Raw genomic sequence first — 11,023 nt, 5'->3', positions numbered from 1 at the left:
CCAAAGCCTGTTGGTAGATGTTCCCTCAGGGACTTATAACAATGGCTAACCTCACAGAATATCAATCAAACCAGCTTTTTTCTCTCCATGGCACTATTCATATTACAATTACTAATTTATTATTTTATTGCCTAATTCAAAATTGTCCTGGACAAAATCAGCAGGTCTATTTGAATTTAAAGCCTTTTTGCAAAAGAGCCAGAAAAGCACAAGATCTGGGGGGATAAGAAGCAAGTTCTACTTCTGGCTCTGCCTCTTAATGGTTCTGTGATCACAAATAAATTATCACCTTTCCTGAGTTTAAATTTTCTCACTAGAAAAAAAGTGTGTGTGTGTGGGGGGGGAGTTCCTGTTGTAGCACAGTGGAAACCCTGGCCTCAATCAATGGGTCAGGAATCCAGCATTGCCATGAGCTGTGGTGTAGGTTGCAGACCCAACTCAGATCCCCTGCTGCTGTGGCTGTGGTATAGTGTGGCAGCTGTAGCTCTGATTTGATCCCTAGCCTGGGAACTTACATATGCAGCAAGTGTGGCCCTAAAAAAATAAAAGCAAAAAAATTCTCACTAGAAAAGTGAGCATAACAATACCTAATTCATGTGGTATAAAAGATTAAACAATATCATGTGTGCACAAAGTACTTTGTACCACTTACAAAACTATAAAAAAAAGTCACTGAAGTTATAAAAATTACTTGGAAAACCATTGTATTTTATAATATTGGAACCAATAGGCCACTGTTTCTGGACAATGCATATAGTAACTCTCTTCTCACTAGCATGATTTACCCAGAATCATAGATTTATTTAAATCTGGACTCTAAAGGGGTAGCCTAATAGAGTCACAGTGGGACACAACAACTGTGAATACACTGATTTCACACTCCCAGGGGCTAACTTGGCCTCCCTGGTTAAGTCAAACCCTGAGTACAATCAATATGATGTTTGCCTGAGGAAGAAAGCAGTGTCATGTCCACAGAGAACAGAAAATGTAGACTATGCAGAAGAATTACATCCCAGAAAAAAACAAGGAAACCCTTATGGGAGTGAAGTCCCTTAAAAGAAGAGATTCCTCACTGCTCAATCTAGTATGACAGAAAAGTGAGAAATCATTACTACTTATCTAAGAGAGTCATGCCTATTTATATGGCCCACATGTATACATATATATGTATCAAGGCTGAAAGCTGCAAATATGAAAAAGAAATGGATGGAAACCATGATGCTTTGGGGAAACACTATCCTTAGCTCACACCAGAAAAATGACCCACAAAAACAAAAAGAAATTTTCGCCTTCATACCCTACTTCTGCATCAATTTCTAATTCATAACTTACATTTCCATGCATTACGCACACATATTGCCAGATGCATTGTGTTTATTGCTACAAGTGGACTGAATCTAATTTGTTCTCTGTTTCCAACAGCTCTCATTCACTTCTCAGAGCATAACTAGCCGAGCAGAGCAGTTAAATGTTCCTGGAGAAGCTGTTAGTGATTCCTCAACATTGCCATGAGAGAGGCATATGCCCCAGTCCCCAGTTATATATAAATATACTTATGCAAAAAATATATTTATATATATATATATATAAAATATTTACAGTGCTGTTTTCCAAAATTAAGCATACCTCTTAGTCCTCCCCTCAAGAGACACATTTGATACTCCATCCCTTGGGAAGGCATACTTCTGGCTGAGGAAAGCCCACATTTTAACACCACTCTATGTGCAGGTGTAGGCACAGAGCCTGGTGCACAGAAAACCCTCAATAAATGTAAGCTATTCTTGTTGTTGTTTGCATCCTTCTTAAAGTGTCAAGTAGAAATCTGTGCTTGGAAAGAGCATATCCTTGCTTTTCAAGCACTTCATAAAGGTCACCCTATTAACTTAGGACTATCTCTCCACTACAGGTCTGTAACTCCCCACAGAACCAGAGAGACCAACTTTCTTCTGAAAATCTTCCTTCGTGTGATACACTAATTCCCAGATTCCCAAAATGGAAAATAAAGCCCTTTCCCAAAGAGTAAGAATGAATCTGATGAGAACTCTGCTTTATGGGGAGGAAGAACAAGCTTGGGCTGTGGAAAACTGGATTCAAATTTTAGCACAACCATTTTCCAAAATTAACTATTGACAAACTGTCGATCTCTATGAGCCTTAGACTCATCTTCTGTAAAATATGGGTATTAATATATTTTGATGGTTACTATGAAAACTAAAATATTATATATTTGATAAATATCTCTCTTATTTTATCTTATCTGGAATACGGTACGTCATCATCAAATGATACTCATCAAGACCCAGTCTTCTTTTTTTTATTTAAGTTTCTTGGAACAATGGGATTAAGGATGATAAAAGACCTTCTCACAGGCCATAAAAGAATTTCATTTGCTGTACAAGAGACGTCAACCCAGGAGTCTTCTAGCGACTTTAGTTTCTCCTGAAGCTGGGTTTATGTCAAGGCCTGAGTATAATGAGATTTACCTCTAAGTTACCAACTGATATTTTGGCTGATATTCTGGGGCTTGTGGATACCGACTGTCTTACTCTTCCAAAAGGACACTTGCTTCAGGGAAACTGTCACAATCCAGTACAAATAATCTCTTGGTCTCCTCTATGGATCTTGCCTCTAGAGTCTCATGCAGATTTTTCAGGACAGCTTCTATGCCCTCTGAGAGTCGATGAGTAATTTGGAAACTGTCAAAAATCATTTTTGAATTTGGAGAATTTGGCAGGTAACCAAGCTAGAGGCATAAACTCAAGAATGTTTTTGCCAAAGACAATGATATTGCCCTCCAGAATGTGTTGAAAAACATACAACTAGGTGTATTCATGGGAGGGTTTAGAAAACAAACAAGCCAGTCTCTGTACCTTTTCAAAAGGTTACATTTTCCAGTTGTGGAAATGAACATGTGTCATCATTAGTACATTAGGATGACGTTAAAGGGTTTTTCAACAATTTAGAAATAAAATTCACACACAATGGATATGAATAATCGATGATGGAAGTAAGCCAGAGGAATGTCTGTGAAAGAAACAGATGTGACTTGGGAGTAAACATGGGAAGCAGACCTGGACTATGTTACTATTGAGTGAGCAGAAACATAATGAATTACATATGAAGAGGAGGGTCAGCGTAATGCACAGAAAGGGAAATTTCAAGAGCCAGAAGCTGTCTGTGTTCTGTGCAGCACTGTTAGGGCTGAGGAGCTCAAGCTTTCCTCTCGCTGGTGATTTCTGCTGTGGGCAGAGGTGATTTATTGCTTCCCCCCTTAGCCATGATAAAATATCTCTCCAGGCTTGCCACCTTCATTTGCTGGACTCTAGGCTAGGCAAGTGACCTTGTGATAACACTGGAAGGTGACAGCCTGAGGGCTGACCCTGGGCCGTAGCCAACTCTAAGATAATGCCCCTCAGAAAACCACAGCCAGTCTTCTAGCAAAAGCCACCTTTTCTGCCTACAAAATATGGTCATGATTAGAGACTTAAAATTATAGAATATTACTCACAAAATTGAAATCACCCTAAACTCACAACCCAGAGACAATCACTATTAACATATTGGTATATTTAATCTGAACTATTTTTTTTACAATTTTTTAATGTAACTGAAATCAAATTGCATATTCGGTTTTTTCATTTTGCTTCATTAAGCACTACAACATGGATATTTTCTGACTTGCCTAAAATATCCATAAATATAACCATTAAAATTGTGTATCTCACCAAGTGATTTATTTTTTTAAGGTTTTTTTTTTTTTCAGTGTACATCCTCTAATATTGGATGCTTCAGTGGCCTCTATTTTTTTCTTTTTTTGTAAGGAATACTATCATAAGTATACTAATGCAAAAGGCTTATCTTCTATTTGGAATTTTTTCCTTGTTGCTAGTCCTCTCCCCTAACTTTTAAGCTTACTGAGCTCCCATTTTCTAAATCTAACTGTCCACTGGATCCCTTCATGTGAAAATTAATATGCCCCAAGTGGAGCAGTGCTGAGGGCGAGCCCAGCCCTGGCCTCAACCTGGGCACTCCAGTGTGTTTTCTGTTTCAGGAGAAACCATCCTCAAGCATGAGCCAGAGACCCGATAGAGAGAACAATGACAGGGACTTACAGGAGTGGGAACTGGAGAACAGGGGTGGGGGTGGGGGAGGAGCTGCCCTCCCCCCCAGCCTTTAAAACCCAGGCCTGCAGATCTTGAGTACATAAACTTTGACACAAGTCAGAGCATTGCAACACTTCACCCTATTTCAAAAACTCTCATTTATAAACTCCATCGTTACCTTTATCAATCTTCAGAAGCATCCTGGCTCTGAGGAAGTGTCTAATATCAATCCCATTTTACTGAGGCTCAGAAAAGTCAAGTGCCTTGACTGAACGCATGCACATAATAAGCGGTAAAACTGCATTCAGTCCAGTTCTGTCGACTCCGAGTGTGTAATATTTCCACTTCACCAAGATGTTTCCTCTCCAGTAGTTATGTCAGGGTGGACGGGAAAATAAACCAGGCTGCTACAGCTTTTATTATTCTTTCTGAATGTATTCGAGAGACAATGGTGGCAAGCATTAATCTGTAATTCTAAACAAACACAGTTTAAAATCCCACGTGGACTATCTCCCACACTGATCCACCTGACACCCCCAGTTTGAGCGATGATGGAAGCAGCTGGAGGTCTGCAGCAGTTATGGGAGGTTATATATGTTCCGGGAGCTCAGGAGGTCTGAGCGCTTCACTATCTATAATTGAAAATGTACCGAAGCAAGTGGAAGCTTGTGATCCCATGTGTATCTTATCAGATGCTTTGGACATTAAAGGAATTCCCGGAAAATTATAAATTGAAACACTTGTCACGTCATGGTAACAGGAAAGAAAAAAAAAATCATTCTTAGACTTTGGAAAGAAAAGAATAAATTGCCCGTAAAATCATTTGAAATAGATTTGCAGCTAGAACTGGTTATGAGAGAGTAGTGTGGCATAAAAGATAAGAAATAGAATTCCAGAAATGCATGGGAATGGTTGCTAATTCTTTATACAGGAGCAAGAATAAATGTACAGAGACAGTTAATTGTTCTGCATGGAATGCAAGAGGAAGACAGATAATAAGGATAACAGCATTACTTAAGGCACATGAGAGAGAAATAGAGAACATTTTTTTTCTTGATTTTCAATTTTATAAAAAGGAAATTCCACTCAAAGTAAAATCAAATTGCTTTCACAATAAAAAGTACTATGAAAACATAAAACATGTGCCCTCTTTTTCTCATTTCCTGATGAGAGGGATGCTTCAGACAGAAGATGCAAGAATCAGTTTTAGTAAAACATACAGGTACATTATTTAACTAAGGGCTATAAAGACACTTCCAGATAAGATGGTAGCGAGGGCTGCCTTTCCCCAAATTCCCAAGAAAATGTACAGAAAAGGTTGTACACCTAAGACATTGGAGATTGTCCTTGAGGGAATAGTACTAAATGGACCAGATTAATGAAACGTATTGAAACTTGCCGTGAGCTGAGCTACTGAGAAGTGGCATACCTGGAAAGCAAATGAGAGAAACTCCTAGATGCAAGGGCAAGAGTCTAAGGATAGGAGGAGACGCTGACGACTTGGTAGGAAATGCACCCCCGGAACATTTTGTGGGCTAGCAACCACGGGCCCACTACCGAAGACCACTACAGAGATGCGTACAAGTAGAAATAAATAAAGCAAATAGAGAAATGGGTTTTGTGTGTGTTGTGATGTCTGTATGGCATGTGTGTACATGCATGTGTGTTCTGAAGGGAAGATTTCCATGAGAATCTAGTTTGTAACGGTGGTTTAAAAAAAAAAATGGAATTCTCATCTTTGGCTAGAGCTGATAATCTACCCTCTCCTTGTTCTTCCTTCCTATCTGCATCTAAAACTTCACCTAGAAAAAAATACAGACAGGAACACACAGCTTCTTTGATAGACCCTTCTGAATTTCATTCCCAATAGTGGGCAAGCATAGATTAGGACAATGAGGCTATGAAAAACTTTTGCTGTTGAAAAAAGGAGGGGGAGGATTGGCAGATTTTTTTCTTTTTTTATACTGTCTTCATCAGGTTTTGATGTTAGAGGTACCCTTTAAAATAGACTGAAGAATACATTTTTCCATAAACAGAAACCGTTTAACTAGCATAGGAAAAGCCTATTTAAAAGGCTGGTTAAAACTCAGTTATAAAAAAAATCTAGGCCCAGAGGGAAGACCTCTTGGACAATCTTTCACAAGTTTCCTTCTTTTTATTGAGTCATTTAATCTCTTCTATTTTTTCAATAAAATTGTATGGGGCATCCCTCAAAAATTCAGTAGAAATACAGGACTGTTTTAAAAATTTTGTTCTAACAGACTCAGTTTTCAGGGTCCCCACCCCACAGCACAGCGCACAGTAATTTTTGGCAAGAGAATGTAAAATATTACTGGAGAAAAGATTCTGGAAGTATTTTTAAATTTTTTATTATCATTAGATAATATATTCACATAAATCAAAATTCAAGATATTTGAAAATGTATGCATGGAAAGTTCCCATACTTTTGTCCCCAAGCTATCTGATCCATTAAAAGGACACAATCAATTTATTGTTCATCTTTAAATGATATTTAAAATTTCAGTTTTGACTAAATAATAATAAATGTAGTCTCAGATTTTTTACATCTCAAGGGACATTTCTTAAAGAACAGTACCTTACACTCTCTGTTCTCGGCTCAAAGTCCTACGATCTTTTCTTCCTCTATTACATGGAATTATGTTGGAAGGTTGTAGAAATGGGCATTTGGGATTGTGGTGAGGCTAAGGAGATACACAGGATTTACAGCGTTTACATTCTTCCCAGAGTAAGGGCTGGTTAAACTGCACAGGAGCCCTCCTGCAGAGCATTCAAAGAGTGTGTTTCATGGTTCAGTTATACAAAGATGATATGAGTGTGGTTTTATATTTATATACACTATCACTCTTAAGATCTTCTTAAATAGAATTCCAGACATTTTTCAATGCATTTACATATATACCACATATATGTAAATGTGGTATTATATATATGTATATAATATGTGGATTCCTTTTCTAAGATATGCAATTAAATTTGCCTATAACTATTAATATTCTTATTTAATAACTACAGATGAAAAGTTGACATTAATGTAAAGATAAAAATCACCTGCTTGGAGAGAGAAAGAAGTTTGGGTATTCCGAAAATGATGATGACTTTTTCCTTCAACTGTAACTTGAAACGACAAACACAAAATTATGCCAATAATATCAAAAGGAGAAAGAACAGTAGAATCCAAGGCGGAGTAAGCTCCGAAGAAATACTCTGCTCCTTGAGAATTCCAGTAGAAGGAAAACTGGAGGTGACAAGAACCACCAAAGGCTTGCAGAACCGGCTGTAGCATTATCAGGGCTCTTTAGCAACTACCACTGAAAGGCAGAAAACACAAGGGGGAAAGGCCTTAAAAAACGTAAAGTTCCTGACTCAAAAACAAGGACTCAGTCTTTGTAGTTTCAGTGTAGTTGGTAATGTTTTATATTTAGAATGACTATGAGAGAGGTGATTTTGACAGTGAATATATATGTGTCACCTAACGCCATGCTGGGAAAATACATAGTAAGTGACAATTGCCATTTTTAAATAATTATTAGTATAGTCAAAGGCAGAGAAAAGCAGAACTAAAGTTGAGGGAAAACTATTGTAGAAATTCAGCAAACAACAGATTCTAATTTTAATGCGTGTAAGGACAATGGTGACACTTTAAAATAGAGGAGAGCTAAAAATATATATATATAAGACAAAAAGAGTAAGATGCGATTCCTCCCAAATCAGAATTTAATAGAAAGTGATTTTAACCATCTCTGTTCCAGCAAATATCACCAGTAATAGTTCTTTCCGTTCTGAAGATACATTGGAAAGTCCAGGACACGCTCCCTCCTCAGCCATATTCCAAAGGCCCCAGCACATCCCACCTTCAGAATCAAAAAGCAGACAGCTTTCTAATCAGATTCTGCCTTCAAGTGTCTGCTTTATCAAGAGTTAAACCTCTGTATCAAGTGCTGCCCCCAACACAGAGGATGAAAAAGAAATCTTCTCTGATTAAGGAAATTGCAGGTTGTGAAGTATGTTGATGTTTGAAAAGGGTATTGTAATATAATACAGTTCTTTAAAATTTTATGTAAATATTCCTAAATTATCCTGTGACTACTTTCTTCGAAAATTAAGAGACAATGATGAGATTTGTAAGAAATGTCTTCTAATTTCCTTTCCTTTTAAGTAACACACATTTCCCATCAGTGGTATCTCAAAAACATGCTTCTCCAACGCACATCAGCTGACACACAATAAATCCTTGAACATGGTCACTGCAGGCTAAGATTATATTTCTTTTTTGGGACCCAGTTTTAACTTTCTAAAGTTCACATCAAAGTAATAGTAGAGAATTTATCTGGAGAAGGAAAAATTACTTTCCCATTTTTATTTTCAAGATCTTTAAAATCTTTTGCAAAACAAAAAATTTATGGAGGAGTTCCCATCTTGGCTCATGGAAATGAATCTGACTGGCGTCCCTGGCTTTGTTCGGTGGATTAAGGATCCAGCATTGCCATGAGCTGTGGTGTAGGTCTCAGACTCAGCTTGGATCCCACGTTGCTGTGGCTGTGGTGTAGGCCAGCAGCTACAGCTTCAATTTGACCCCTGGCCTGGGAACCTCCCTATGCTGTCGATGTGGCCCTGAAAAAAAGACCAAAAAAAAAGAAAAAAGTTATGGAAAACACTGACGCTTCCAAAATGTGTCTAGATTTCCCTGCTGTACAAGATACACACTATTACTAAGTAGAAAATATATCCTGACCTAATAATTATTCTAGATACATAAAATAAATTTGAATTCTTATTACAAAGACTGATTAAAATATGAAGAACTTTCTCAAAATCCATAATCAAGCTTAAGAAGCCCTAGATATTTAAAAAGTGGCTTAGACATTGAAGGCAGTGGGATACACAAGGCTGACATTTGCTATCTTTGAACCAACTCATATTAAACATCTACTCTCTGACATCTAGCAATTCAGGGATTCAAAATGGGATTAGACACAGGACTTGGTCTCAAGGAGTTCACAGTATAATATGGAAAGTAAAAATAATGAGGTCAGGTCTGCCGTGGTCAGGTCTGCAACCTGAGTTGTAGCCATTGCCTAGGTTCCTTGGAAGCAGAAACCACCTCCCACCACCCTGCCACCACAGGTCCCAGTCCCTGTCCAGCTACAGATGTGGCAATGAGCAGCTCAGAGGAGGTGTCCTGGATTTCCTGGTTCTGTGGGCTCTGTGGTAATGAATTCTGTGAAGGGATGAAAGTGACATCCAGGACAAATTCAATCTCTCTGGACTCAACAAGCAGGTGCCTCACTATCAACAAGCTCTAGACATGACCTGGAACCTGATGAGAAGCTGAAAGACAACCCCAATCAGAGACCTGATTGAGCAGAAAGCTAAAATGCTCTATGGATAGATCCACACCTGCTGCAGCCTCCCAACTGTGGCATCACCCAGATGTTGTAAAAATACCAGCAGGAAGAATTTGGCTATTGTCCCCGGGTGTAATGTGAGAATTAGCCAATGCTTCCCATTGGCCTTTCACAGAGTCCAGGTGAGGCCATGGTGAAGCTCTACTGCCCCAAGTGCATGGACATGTACATGCCCAAGTCATCAAGGCACCACCACACAGATTCCCCTCACATAATATTCCCCTCACATAATATTCATGGTGGACCCCAAGTATTGGCCCAAATGGCCCACCAATCAGTTTGTGCCCCAGCTCTAAGGTTTCAAGATCCAGAAACTGGCCTACCAAATGCAGCTCCAAGCCACCAGCAACTTCAAGAGCCCAAACAAGACGATTCAATGATTCCCCACCCCCACCTGTGCCTTAGTCTTTAACATTTTCATTCCTTCACTGACACCCTTTCAAGGACCTACTACGGTTTTTAGTTTAAATTAAGGGAGTCATTATTGTGGTGGGAATATGAAATAAAGTGGAAGAAAAGGCAAAAAAAAAAAAAAAAGTAAGAATAATGATAACCATCACACCACTTGGCATTGTCCAAACTGCCATGATTCCCCTAACTATTTCTTTATCTAGTAAGAGCTGAATCTGAGCTGAATCTAGCAGTTTCCTGAAAGGCTCCTCCCATGCTGGAGAGTTGCCTGGGAGATTTCCAGGCATTGCCTCTGGGACATACTCAGTCTGCTTTTGCCTACTCACTGTTTCCAAACCTTTGCTTCAATGCACTGCTTTCTCTCTTCACTCCTACCTTGTTCTTGACACTTTGAAGCTTTTCTCCACCTGAGCTCATCATTGCCTTGGATTCAGAATCTAGTTCCTTTCCATTCCACACCTTACAGTTGTCAGTTATTCCTATTCACTCCTTGACTGGGATGGATCCTGGAACTCTAGCTGGCCCTGAGCTCTGGGCATTCACTCATTTCTGTTGGCAAAGTCAAGAAATCTTCTCAGTGAACTCACTGAAATGAGGTTTAGAAAGATTCAGGAACACTTAAATCAGTCTCCTGAGGACAATGAACTGCCAAGTGCTTGAGTAACTCAGAGTTAATGGCAATGATGACAGCAGCCATCATTTATCCTAGTTACTCTAATCCTATTTACCATTGAGGAAACAGGTTCACACAAGTTAGATAACTTGTCCAAGTTCACACAACTTGTAAATGTGAGGGACACAACTAATATTCAATCCCAAATTTACTGAGCTCTAAAGCTGTACTACATGTAAGATTATATAGTTTTGTTTTGCATTTAATGAAAGCATCACCACTATCACTGAATTCAATTAAGGCAGCAAATATCAAAATGGAGGAGCCATAGGCCACTGCCACTCAAGATAATAATTACTAAAATTAACTGCTCAATATATGCCAGGTATGGGATTATGTCCTTTAAAGAAACCATCTTATTTACACCTAAAAAATAACCCTAGTCATAGTTCCCATTGTGGCTCAGCAT

At 38.7% G+C, this 11,023-nt stretch overlaps 1 pseudogene; it reads left to right on the top strand.

Moving 5' to 3' along the window:
- LOC100738298 lies at positions 8,936-9,942 on the top strand (annotated as a pseudogene).

This window comes from Sus scrofa, chromosome 1, assembly GCF_000003025.6.
Source record: "Sus scrofa isolate TJ Tabasco breed Duroc chromosome 1, Sscrofa11.1, whole genome shotgun sequence".
Classification (NCBI taxonomy): domain Eukaryota; kingdom Metazoa; phylum Chordata; class Mammalia; order Artiodactyla; family Suidae; genus Sus; species Sus scrofa.
Note: the sequence above shows the minus strand (reverse complement) of the source record. Positions and strands in the feature narration are given on the sequence as shown.